The 12,918-nt window shown below is 38.3% G+C and overlaps 1 protein-coding gene and 1 pseudogene across 8 annotated transcripts in view; both read right to left on the reverse strand.

Annotated features, from left to right (window-relative positions):
• Ssh2 (slingshot protein phosphatase 2) overlaps positions 1-12,918 on the reverse strand; it is a 303,918-nt gene that overhangs the window by 98,860 nt on the left and 192,140 nt on the right. The window lies entirely within an intron of this gene.
• LOC147823837 (U2 spliceosomal RNA) lies at positions 4,610-4,726 on the reverse strand (annotated as a pseudogene).

Here is a 12,918-nt window from a genome sequence, read left to right on the forward strand (position 1 = left end):
CTTTACGTTTAATTTCCTGTCATGCCAGATGGGTTCATTCTGCTTTGCTTCCTGGGGTTGTGATCCTCAATGTCTGTTCCTAGGATATTGTGTAAAATTCTTTGGAGTGCTGGTTTGGAATTCATGAAGTTCCTAAGGTGCTCTTTGTCATGAAAGTATCTTATTTCTCCATCCATTTTGAAAGACAGTTTTGCAGGGTACATCAATCTGGGTTGGAGGCTGTTTTCTTTTAGGGCTTGGAATATGTCACTCCAAGCTCTTCTTGCCTTGATGGTTTGTGTTGAGAAGTCTGCTGTGATTCTGATGGGCTTTCCTGTGTATGTGATTTGTTTCTTTTCTCTGACTGCTTGGAGAACTTTGTTCTTCTGTTGTGTTTCTGGAATCTTAACAATTATATGCCTATGTGTAGATTTTTTTTGATCAAGGCTATTTGGAGTCCTATATGCCTCACTTATCTGTATGTCAAGCTCTTTTCCCCTGCTTGGGAAGTTTTCTGCCATTATTTCTGTGAAGAGATTTTTTTATGTCATCCGCACTCTCTCCTGTTTCTTCATTGACTCCAATCAGTCTTATGTCATTCTTCTTTGCATCATCTAGCAGGTGCTGGATTGATTTCTCATGTTCCCTTATAATTTTGAAGCAATTTTTCTTTTCCTGGTCACTAATTGTAAACTTATCTTCTATATCTGAAATTCTGTCCTCACATTGGCTCATTCTGCTGTGTAGACTTTCAGTGGAGTTTTTCATGTCCTGGAAATCTATTTGCATCTGTTTTATGGATTCCATTTGTTTCTTATGTTGGGATTCCATCATGTTCCTCAGCTCCTCTCTAGATTTATTAATCATGTCTTGTACTAGGGGCACAATTTCTCCTGTTATCTGAGAAATTATTTCTGATTTCATTTTTTCCAGATCCCCTTTTGTTGCCAGTTCAGTGGGTCTGTAACTTGTAATTATTTAAGTCTCAGCTCCAGTATCACCATACTCTTACCCCAATCATATTGTCTTATTGTTGTTTTGTTTACTTCAAGATATTTATAATAAACTGAAATTATATTTATGCATTTGTATCTTGACTGAAGTTATCTTCATATAACAGAATACAACCACCATAAGAACAAGGACTTATTTTGCTTATCACTGTATCCTCAGCAGTGGAAATATGTCAGACATATATTAGGTACTCAAAAGATATGTGATGGATAATTCATCGCAAGGCTTTTTTCCACAATCATGTTTATTCTAGTACTGAGGCAAGAATTACAATTTAGGACAAGTTTCATATGTAAAAAATAATCATTATAGAACTCAATATATTTGGCAGCTTATGGATTATAAAATTAAAATATTTGATGATAAATTACTCAGCAAACTTGAAATTACCTCTATCACGTCAGTTACTGACTTGATTTTATCCTTTAATAAAGTGGCATTATGCTGATAAAATGTTTGTGGTAACCTGCCAAACAGATTGGAATATTTCTTCTAGAAACAAAATATAAGACTCTACAGATGCCACTTTAAAAATCTGCATGCTGTCTGGGAGGGCTGCCTTGATTTTGTTTTGTTTTTATCTTTAAATAAAGCATTGCTCTCTTGTGGTCTATTGCACAAGCCTTGTCTCTGGTTACATCCGTAGTGTGCACATGCCACCCTACTGTGGGTCACTGTTCCACTTATATTACGGGAACAACCTAAAACAAAATGTCTGAGTGACAGGATAAGTGGGGTACACCACAGACAGGAAATGAAATTCACACTTCTGCTAACACAGCAACTATCTGCTTTTACTAAATGAAAATATTTTTAAAAATAAAGGTTAAATATTCTCCCTATTCAACCAGGCAAAATAACAGCTTTGGGCACTCTGGTTTCCAGTAAACAAAGCAGTTATCTATATCTACAAAAGAAGTATATTTGTTGAGTGCTTAAACAGCTGAGCATACTTCAGCCATTCTTTTTGTGAGACAGAGGTAGTTTCTCTTAAGACAGTTTAACAACTAACTTCCTGGTTTTGGAAGTTGTAATTGCTTATGCTTTGAAGCATATCTAAATAATTCTTACTTTAAAGCACATCTAACTGTGTTCTTCAAAATGTATGTAGTGCTTTCACAAGGTAAGAGCTGAGATGGTGGACAAGGGCCCTTGGTTAATTCAAAGCTAGCTGGACTCCAAAAATTCCTGATTATATAGAAAAGATCAGGTGTAGAATTCAGGTGTAAGGGAAAAGGGCCTTTTTATTTGAATTATTTACACAAATCTCAACAATCTTTTCTCAAAGAACAAAATACACAGAAGACTCAGCTGGGCCAGAATACTGCTACTATGTGATATAGGTTTCCAGAGAGTCACAGCAGACACTCTATGGTACAATCAATCCTCTTTATTCTTTTTTTTTTTTGGTACCGGGGATTGAACTTGGGTCCTTGCGCTTGTGCAGCAGGCAGCGAAACCATTGAGCTACATCCCCGGCCCAATCCTCTTTATTCTTCAGCTTCGGATTATGACCCTTTGGTTAGCACAACAGTGATAAACTATCGTTGGTCAAAAGAGAACCAGTAATAGTGTGGCTGATTACAAAAATCCTTTATCATTACTGAAAAAAAGCCAAAGCTCTACATACATTATCAAAGATGAAATGAAGACAGTGTCACGGAAGTGAAATAAAAATTAAATTCACAACCTCAGAGTTTAGGTGGATCAAATTCAACTGGAAAATTAAATGCTTTGTTTGCATATAAAGAAAATTATATGTAAATTTAATCTCATGTACTTCATTATAAGGTAAATAAAGATAATATATCTTGCCAGAATAATAAGGGACTTATTTATGTAAATATCTGCTTGAAGATTTAGTTGACAGAGTTATTCTCTAATTAAAAATTTGTACAAGGGCAGGCGAAAACTTGTTTGCATTTTCTGAATTAACTAGTTCTGTAGACTTGGGCTCAGAAACAGGACTTTCTGCAAAAAACTGTATGAAGCCATCGTATGTGACTGCAGATACCTAAATCAAATATAAACCCCAAAGGAATCAATAAATCCTATATAAAGGTAGAAAAAAGATAAAGAGAATAACACTCTCTCAATCTAAACATGAGGAATGATTAGCTGCTTGATAAAATAACATTCAGAAGGGCCGGGGATTTAGCTCAGTGGTTTCGCTGCCCGCTGCGCAAGCGCAAGGACCTGAGTTCGATCCCTGGTACCAAAAAAAAATGACACTCAGAGGATCATCTTTCTTCAGTTCTTTTTTTGGTACCGGGGATCAAACTTGGGTCCTTGTATTTGCAAGGCAGGTGGCAGAACCACTGTGCTAAATCCCTGGCCCGCAAGGATCACCTTTCTAACAAAGTGATAGTGAAAAGTTCTCCAGAGTCTTGATCGGTGTCCAACTGAAGAACATCTATTTTTCTCTGTGCTATACTTGCTCAACAAGGAAAATGTCATCCTGGTTAGATATATGAAATAAGCTAATAGTTAACTTGACTGGGTGTCTACTGGATGCTAGGCACTAAGTATTTAGTCATTTAATCTTCATGACAAACTTATGAAGTAGGTGCTATTTTTACCCCCAATTTACATGTAAGAGACTGAAGGGCTCGGAGATCTTAAGATAAATAGATAGATGGACTGATTAATCTGTGGTACTGGGAAGTGAACCCGGGGACTTTGTGCTGAGCTACATTCCCAGACCCTTTTTATTTTTTATTTTGAGACAGGGTCCGTCCCCCACCCCCACCCCCAGGGATCGAACTCAGGACCTTGCGTTTTCGAGGCAGGAGTGGTGCCACTGAGCTAAATCCCTGGCCCCTTGAGACAGGGTCTTGCTAAGTTGCTCAGGTGGGCTCAAACTTTTGATCCTCCTGCCTCAGCCTACCTGGGTGCTAGGATTACAAGTGTGGGCTACCAAACCTAGGAATAAATTATTTGCTCAAGCTAGTGACCCTTAGAGCAAGAGTTCAAACCTGGAACTAACTTGAAAATCCATGCTCTGAATTACTACTCTATGTTGCTCTAGTTTTGAGAAACAGTTTATGACAGATGAAATACAATGTCTTCCCTGCAGGGATTTTTAATAGAAGAAAATTTAAAAGTAGAGGGAGAACAAAGGATTGGGATCCATCCAGATCTCACCCCACACCCCCACCTCTACCCTCAGGCCAGAAACAGACTGTCCTGCCGGGAATGAAGACATCTGGCTCAGAGGTAAATCTAGTCAGTCTGGACAGTAAGGAACTGTGATCTCTGCTGGGAAAGACAGTATTTCAGCCTCAGAAATGGAGGAAAAAGTACTATGTTTTGGATATATTAGAGGAAGCATTCTGCCAATCCCTTTTGATCAAAATTACTTCCTAAAGCATGACATTTGTTAACTGGCAGTTTCTTCTCAAAAAAGTGTAGAGGAAAAAGGTCAAGTAAGGGGAAAAAAGTACTTAGCTGTTTTGAGTTTGGAATAATCTTTGAGGAATGTGGTCAGGGTGATCATGCATGACCAGTAGGAAGGTCAAGGGAGCAAAATAAAGCAACAACACACCTGGTCAAATTGCTGAATGTTAGCTGGATAGAAATTCTACTGTTTTATATCTAACACACACAAGAAGAAATGGATAATTTACCATGAAAAAAAGGATGTAATATTTTTATTTCAAAATTAAAATGAAGGAAATAATTGTCATGATAACAATTATTACACTTGATCTTAGCCAAAAGGCCGAGAAGAGATGTTGTTAACAATTATTATAATGTCAAACTCTTGAGTTTGTTTGCTAATTCTTCCCGAAGCTAAAATTTATAGGTAAATTGTTGTGTAATATTCACTATATACAATGTTATTTTACTAGGTGAGTTGGTTGGCATTTATGTTGAATTCAAAGACACATAATCTGAACTGTTAGATTTTTGTTTTAAAGAATATCCATCCAAAGGATTCTTTTGAATACATTCTACCCAACCAATACTTTATTTCCCTTCTTCTCATTAAGTTTTCCCTGCTCAGTTGTTTAAATTTCAGATTCAAGGTGCAGCTCAGTCAATACCACTAAGTGGAAAGGAATTCATGTCTCCACTTTGTGTGACCATACCACAAAGAAAGAGAATTTCATAACAAGAAAATTCAAGTATCAGACCAGATGCCAAGAGATTACAGAGCTATCAATACAGGTGCTGACTAAAAAAATTTGGATAAAACAAACAGGAGAGAAACCAAAAATGGTGGCACACGCCTATAATCCCAGCTACACAGGAGGATTTCAAGTTCAAGGCCAGCCTGGGCAATTTAGCTAGACTTTATTTTAAAATAAAAAATAAAAAGGGCCTAGGGTAGCACTCACTGATAGAGTATCTCTAGGTTCAATCCCCAATACCACAAAACAAAAAATAAAATCACAACCACCTCTCCAAACAAAACAAAACAAAAAAATAAACAAGAGGAAAAAAGTCATTGTCCTTGATGTATGAAATCTGCAAAAAGTCAAAAGCATATTTGTAGGTAATGAGAAAAATGTGAATTTGTATTCCTAAAGGAATTCAGGTTGCAACAGAAGAAAATCCAAACCCAAACATCATACTGTTCTCTATAATTAGATATTCCCAAGTTTTATCAACTGACATTACAATGGCAATAATATTAAAATGGAACCCTTTCCCTCAGAGCATAAATTCTTATACACATGGCTATGAATGCAGGCAGCCGAATTAGTTTTCTCCTTATCAGAACACAGACAGGCTGGGGCACACGAGTAGACCAATTACTGGCAAAGTAGAGACTTAATACTCTAGTTTTTACTCATTAACTACAGCCATTAGGCCATTTTAGTTCCAGCTACTCTTCCGCTTAAACTCTGTTGCACAAGGCCAGCACAACTATACTCTGATGCAGCTATTTGTTTTTTCCCTTTCCTACTTTTTTCTATTGAGGGGGGGAGAGGGCATCTGTTTGTTAAAGATTATAAGATGAATTCCAACCACAATGAACATTCTTGGTCTTTTCCCTATAGATCATAAATGCAAAGCAAAACAAAAAACCCAGAACATTTTCTTTTATTCTGATCATTTTGAATGTTCATTTACTGATAACATATTGTTACTTCATTTTTATCTCAAATGTGTGCATCTTAGAAATGTTTCATAGAGCTGGGAGTGTAAGTGCAGTGTGAAGGCCTTAGGTCTAATCTCTAATACTGAAAAAAAAAAAGTGATAGAAATAACTTTACCATTGGTCATACAATTCAATCTTCCAATTTTTACAGCTTAGGTTTTTACTGGGTTTGACATTTCCTGTTTCTGGCTATCCAGCTAAATAGATCTGTTTTATCATGCTCGTCTTCTTTTGGAGAATCCACCAAATGTGGATTTGGTGGCCTTCAACTCCGTAACTGGGAAGGGCTTTGCAGGAAGCTAGAGTATAGTTTGTGTCTTTGCTCTGGGATTCTGAATTTTCGGCAACTGATGCAAAGTAACAGGTATAGTAGAGTATAGTCATTTTCACTGTAGGAAGAATGGTGAGATTGTACCAGTCAGCTTTCCTTTTTTTTTTTTTTAATGGTACTGGGGATTGATCCCAAGGGCACTCTACTACTGAGCTATATACTCTAGCCTTTTTTAATTTTTAATTTTGAGACAAGAGTTCACTAAGTTGCCCAGGCTGTCTTGGAACTCACAATCCTGCTACCTCAGCCTCCTGAGTAGCTGAGATTTCAGGTGTGCCCAGCCTGGTCATGACCTTCTTTGAATGTCCCTGGCTTTGCCTGTTCTCTGAGCTTGGTTCATTAGCCTGCCATATACTAAGCAACCTGTCATTCTCTGAAATATTTTGCTTAGACTGGTAAAATTCATCTGAGTTTTCAACAGAGAATCTGATATCAAAGCTCAGAGAATTTAATCACTTGCCCCAAGTCACACAGCTAGTTAGCAGTAAGACTTAGCCAGGACTAAAGCCCTATGTCATCTGACACCCAGGGTGGTACTTTTAACTGCTTATGTTATTACAACAGGACTTATTGCTGACCCAATAGTTTGAAGCAAATGGCAGTTAAAAACACATCTGGTTAATTCATCTAAAGAGACAAAGGCAGGATTTCACAACAGAGCCTGGTGTGATGTTTGGTCTATTTTTCAGAGCATCCTTGATCACAAGGTTCACATTTAAGTGGGAAAATATTGAGACAAATTCCCATAAGGCAAATAATTTCACACTGCTTCTTTAAAGTTGTGCCTTTTTCTTTTAGGGAGTTTCATAGATACTAAACTTTGCTTATTTATTTATTTATTTATTTATTTTGATTTTGTTGTGATGCTAGGGGTCAAATACTCACAAAAGCTAGACAAGCTTTTTACCACTGAGCTACATCCCTACCCCTAAAAAAAGCATTAAAAGCAATGTGTCAGCAATAAATGTCAAGAAGCCTACAAAGGAAGGCAGGAAAACCTACACAGGAAGGGAAGTGGATGCCTGTTCAGCCCTTGGTTCCTCTTCAGTTTTCTCTGAGTCCAATATCATTTCTTTCTAGGTGCTATCTGGCCACATATCCACTTCACCTCTTTTTAGAGATTTAAAGCATTAAGTTTTTGGTTTGGGTTTTAAAAGTAGTACTACCAAACAACACAACATGAGAGCTGGAGGGCCTTTAGAGAGGATCTAGGGCAGGACTTCAAATAGTAGCAGGTAGCACACGTTTTATGAGACTAGCACAGATCTAAAATAATTCTGATTTCAGAATATCTTTCAGAAGAGCAGATATTGGCTGGTTCCTACAGGTTGCCACTACTCCTGGACTTATACAATAGTCTGGCTTGCAAACACTTTTGAATTCTAGCTAAGACTGAGTCCAGATCTTCCCATCATACCACGGCTACCTTCTTTTTTATTTTTTTGGTGCACCACTGAGGAACGAACCCACAGCCCTTGCATTGAGTCCCCACCCCACTCCTAGCTAGAACTTGTGATCCTTTTTCCTAAGCTTTGGTGGAATTACAGGTATGTGCCACCACAATGGCTACCAATGCTGCTTTGTCATCTTCCTCTCTCAGCTGCCCTAGCAAGGCTTAGCCTCAGCTTTGTCTCTAGCAGCTATCCTAGAACAACCCTCTCAAACAACACTACCACTAAACACACAGGTACCAATGAAAAGAGTTGGTGTCAAGCAACTTCCCAACACACAAATGACCCTATTCTGGTGACTAATAGTGGCAGAGGGTTTTGGTTTTGAGAATGTCTTCAAGGAAAGGAGAAATTACCTCAGACCAAAGCAGCCCATTTCTCTTACAAGCTGAATTAAAACTTTTCAGTCCTAAATTCTAGAGTCAAATATTTTTCTTTTGAAAGGGAAAAGCTTCAAATCTCTATTGATCCAAAAGTAAATGAACTGACCAGTTCTTTCCCAGTATTCAAAATGCTAGATATACTGGTTACTAAGAGACATACCCAATATTTCTTGGCACTAAATTTAAAATAGTGGGAATAAACAAAACAAAAGGAGATTAATTCAGAAAAACTCTTCAATATTTGAAAAATCATTTCATTTGCATGATTCAACAAATGCCTTCCCAGGTATTTATACACACCTGCAGAAAGAACGCAAGCCATGCTTTCAAAGCATCTGGCCAAAATGTCAAACACTGCTTTCAGGCCATTTCTTTTTCATCCTCGGAAAAGCCTTTTCTGAGGTTCAGATTATCTTCTGTTCTTTGTTGTTTTGGGGGACACTTTTGTTGTTATCACTTATTCATCTCTTATCCTGCTCAATCTTCTTTCTTCCTGATTCCTACTACAATTTTAAAGAGATTCTATTGTTCACATAGATGAACATCTAAGAGTTTTGCTCCCCAAATTTCTCATCGTCTGGTCTTGAAAGACCTTCATCTGGACTCTGTTTAACAGACTTCTAATTCCCAATGTCCTTCTAGAAGGTGTGAGATCTTGAACCTGATTTCGGAAATCAAACTCCTACTTTATGACTATAACCAATCCTCTTTTTTTTTTTTGTACCAGGGATTGAACTTGGGACCTTGCACTTGCGAGGCAGGCAGCAGAACCACTGAGCTAAATCCCCAGCCCCAATCCCCTTCTTCTTATGAATGCCATTCACTCCTCTTCAACCCAAGGGAGACATCTAGTACCTTGATTTTTCAAAATTTTCTAGGTCACCAACCTCCTTTTGAGTTTTCTTTCTTTCCTAGTCTTATGTCCTATTTTGCAAGTGGTTTCCCTACAGTTTAATCTCTTGCTCTTGATTTCCCTTCCTAATACTACAGGTTAAAATTGCAGAAATTAATGAATTATTTATTATCTATTTGAATGATGAGATCCTTGGGAGCAGAAACTTTTAGATATCTAATGCTATCTCTCTAATGTCTAGCACAGTGCCTAACACTAAATATTCAATAAACATACGTTGAATAAATGAAAGAAAGGCAGCCTAACGTTGAAGATTATGAAAGTATGCCTCTGGGTGCCATAGCACACCCAGGGTCTCAATGACAAGGATGTCAAACACAATAGCAGCAACATCAGGTTCACTCAGCTGATCTTCCTCTCCCCCCCCCCTTTCAGTTACCCCCCCCCTTTTTCTTGCTAGGTAGTTCAGGCTTGTCTTGAACTCATTATGAGTCCCAACCTGGCTTAGAACTTGCAGTGATCCTCCTGCCCTTAGCTTCTTGACTCAGCTGGGCTCTTAACACATCTGAACAGTTACCCTCCCTCCCATTCCCTCCCACATTATTCCAAACCCTCCCCACTTTCAAGTTCCACTGCAACTCCTGTTTCCTTCAACTCTCCACAGTTAATTTAGCCTTTTATAACACCAAGAAAATTAGGGGTTAGCTGGTATTATTTCTCCCAATTACTCTGTCACCTGGAAACTTTTTGCCTTTCTCTGAGAGAATTATCTGTCCAGCTGTCAAAAGTTAACCCCTTCTTCTGTGTCCCTGACCTCATTCCCTAATCTCCTAGTTATATCTGTCTAGTGACTGCTATAGCTTAGTCTGGAAATATGTCAAGTTTGGTCTCTCATATCCTTAAAACAAAACAAAACAAAAAACCCACACACACACATGCATGCATTCACACACCTGTGCACACACACACACACACACACAGAACCCCTTGATCCTGTTTCCTTCTAAATCTTCTTGATTCCTGAAATTCTAGCCGGGCAGAGTGGCACACACCTGTAATCTCAGCTATGTGGAAGGCTAAGGCAGGAGAGTTCCAAGTTTGAGGTTAGCTTGGAAACTTAGTAAGACCCTGTCTCAAAACAAAGTAAAAAGAGCTGAGGTTGTAGCTCAGTGTTACAGCACTTGACTAACTAGCATGTGCAGGGCCCTGGGTTCAAGGTTTAGTACCAGAGAGGAGAAAAGTCTATATTTGCTGTACCCATTTTCTTCCCCTGCCAGTCATTTTTCCTATCCAACACCATCTTGCTTCTGTTCTACCACTCCTGAAATAACTCCTCACTCTAAGTTTATCAATGATTTCCCAAATACAAAGGACAAAGGCCACAAGGCTTACAGTCTTAACTCTAAGATGTTTAGCTTCTAAGATGGTGAGTCCACCTAGTAGCTTTCCAAGTATTCCAGTTCAGTATCCTTTGTTGGTAATCCTATTCTACCCTAACCTATCCACTGCCTTCAAACCAGATAGTACTGACCTTCACGGTTTCTGAAACATAAATTTATTGAAAACTAATTGCATTTAAAAGCAAGAAGCTCTAACTTCTCTTGGAAAATCAGAAAATCTGAATAAACATGTCTACATTTCTTATCTAGCAAGAACTGGCCAGGGCTGAGCAGTGGTGTCACTGTAGATATCAGATAGTGGGAAGGGCTATGGAAAAAAATAGAGAAAAAGTGACAGAGAATGCTATTGTGTATATTTGGATTATAAGGTATGGTTAGGGAAAGTCTCTCCAATATGGTAACATTTAAACTTTTGAACTTCCTACTTTTGTAGGAAGTAGGGGAAGGAGCCATCTGGCTGGTTTGGCAGGAGAACATTAAAGACAGAGGGAGCAGCAAATGCAAAGGCTCTTGAGGGAGAAGTATGACTGGCTGGTTTGAGAAACAGCAAGGAACTCAGTGGTGCTGGAATGCAGTGAGCCAATAATGATGGCAGAAAGTGGGATTAAAAAAGTAGGGAGGGGCAGGTGTTTTAGGGTCTCAGTGTTGCCAGATGAGGATCTATAATTCATCTCCCAAGGTGCTACAATTGCTTTTAAACTCCAATAGATGATTTTTCAGTCTTTATCTTGACTATTTCATATTGTTGACAACCTTCTATTTTCTTGAGACTTTCTTATTACTCCCTGTTTCTGACTATTCTTTTGCAGTCTTATTTGTGGACTCCTATTCTGCTGATTTTTTTTTCTTTTTGAGACAAGGTCTTGCTGTGTTGTTCAGACTGGCCTTGAACTCAAAGTATGTAGCCTAGGCTGACCTTGAACTCGTGGCAATCCTCCTGTCTCAGTCTCCCAAGTCCTGGGATTACCGGCCTGCACCAACACACCTGGCTTCTTCTGCCAACTTCTTAACTATGCTTTCACCATTAGTTCTTTTCTTATTCTCTAATATACTCTCTTGGATGCTTCCAAACACACTCAGGACCATCGCTATCCTGTATGCTGATGATTCTTGGTTAGTTTTCTATTCATGTACAACAGAGGAATATTTATCACCTGGCAGGCTCTGAGAGTCAAAATTCTGGAGTTTAGTTGGGTAGTTCTGGTTTAGGGGGTCTTATGAGGCTGCAGTCATCTGAATCCTTGACTGGAGCCAGAAGATCTTGCTTCCAAGATAGCTCTCTCACATGGCTATTGATAGAAGGCCTCAGTTCTCTGCCATATAAATTTCTTTGTGGGATGCTTAGTAATCTTATGAGATGGCAGCTGACCTTTCCCAGAGTGAGGGATACCAGAGAGAACAAGGGAGTAACACAATATTTTATGACTTGACCTTGGAAGACACACACCATGATTTCTGCAACATTCTACTGGTTATACAGTCAGCCTTGTTTAAAGTAGGAAAGGACTACACAAGGATGCAAATACTAGGGGGCAACAATTATTGGGGAAAATGGTGGCTGCTATAACTCCGAAATTGGTTGTCTAGCTGATCTATCACAGAACCCTGGACTTTAAAACCAGCAGTCTACTGGATAGCTACTGTTTACTACTAATAATGACAACAATTTTACCATTATTTCATTAAACTTTTGTTTATGAAAACCTGGAATCTGGTGAAATAGAATGTCTATCAAAATGTTCTCTTTGGGAGCTACGTGACAATAGTGGTTAGGTGCTAGTTTTAAGCACTGTGAAATAAGCTTAAACAGGAATTGGTAACTATCATTTTTTTTGAATACCCACCCTTATTAGGCATGATATCATGTGCTTTACAATCTCACAATCAACAGAAGTCATTTCATAAATGAGAAAATAAAGGTTTTGAGAGTAACTTGCTGAAACTTACAATGAATGAGAGTACAGGGATCAAAATTTAGGGCTAGTATTTTCAAGTTTTGTGGTTGTTTTTAAACCCTATTCCCTGGCTTCTTTAGCATTCTGAGTTCACTGTTCTGTATCAAAAGGATGTTGCAGTCCCATTGTAGTTCACCCAACAAACTACCAATAGTGTTCTAAAAGTGAATTCTCAGATATCAGAAAACCAAGGATTTTTAAAATACTGAGTCAGTTCAGTGCTACTTTAATGCAGATTTATGAGTAATTTCTCAAACATCACTGGCTACATAAATTTACTCAAGTCTGAAAAACATTATCAACTTTCTTTACCAAACAATCTCGTCTACAGTTGCTCTCTTACTAAAAAGTAAGGAAATGAAATGGTTTCCTCATAGGCCCACTTAAAAGTCTCTCAAAGATACTAATTCCCACATATCAAACCAAGGGGAATAGATAAACACAT

Source organism: Heterocephalus glaber, unplaced genomic scaffold, assembly GCF_053883595.1.
Source record: "Heterocephalus glaber isolate CG9 unplaced genomic scaffold, H.glaber_assembly_v1.0 deba00001564, whole genome shotgun sequence".
NCBI lineage: Eukaryota > Metazoa > Chordata > Mammalia > Rodentia > Bathyergidae > Heterocephalus > Heterocephalus glaber.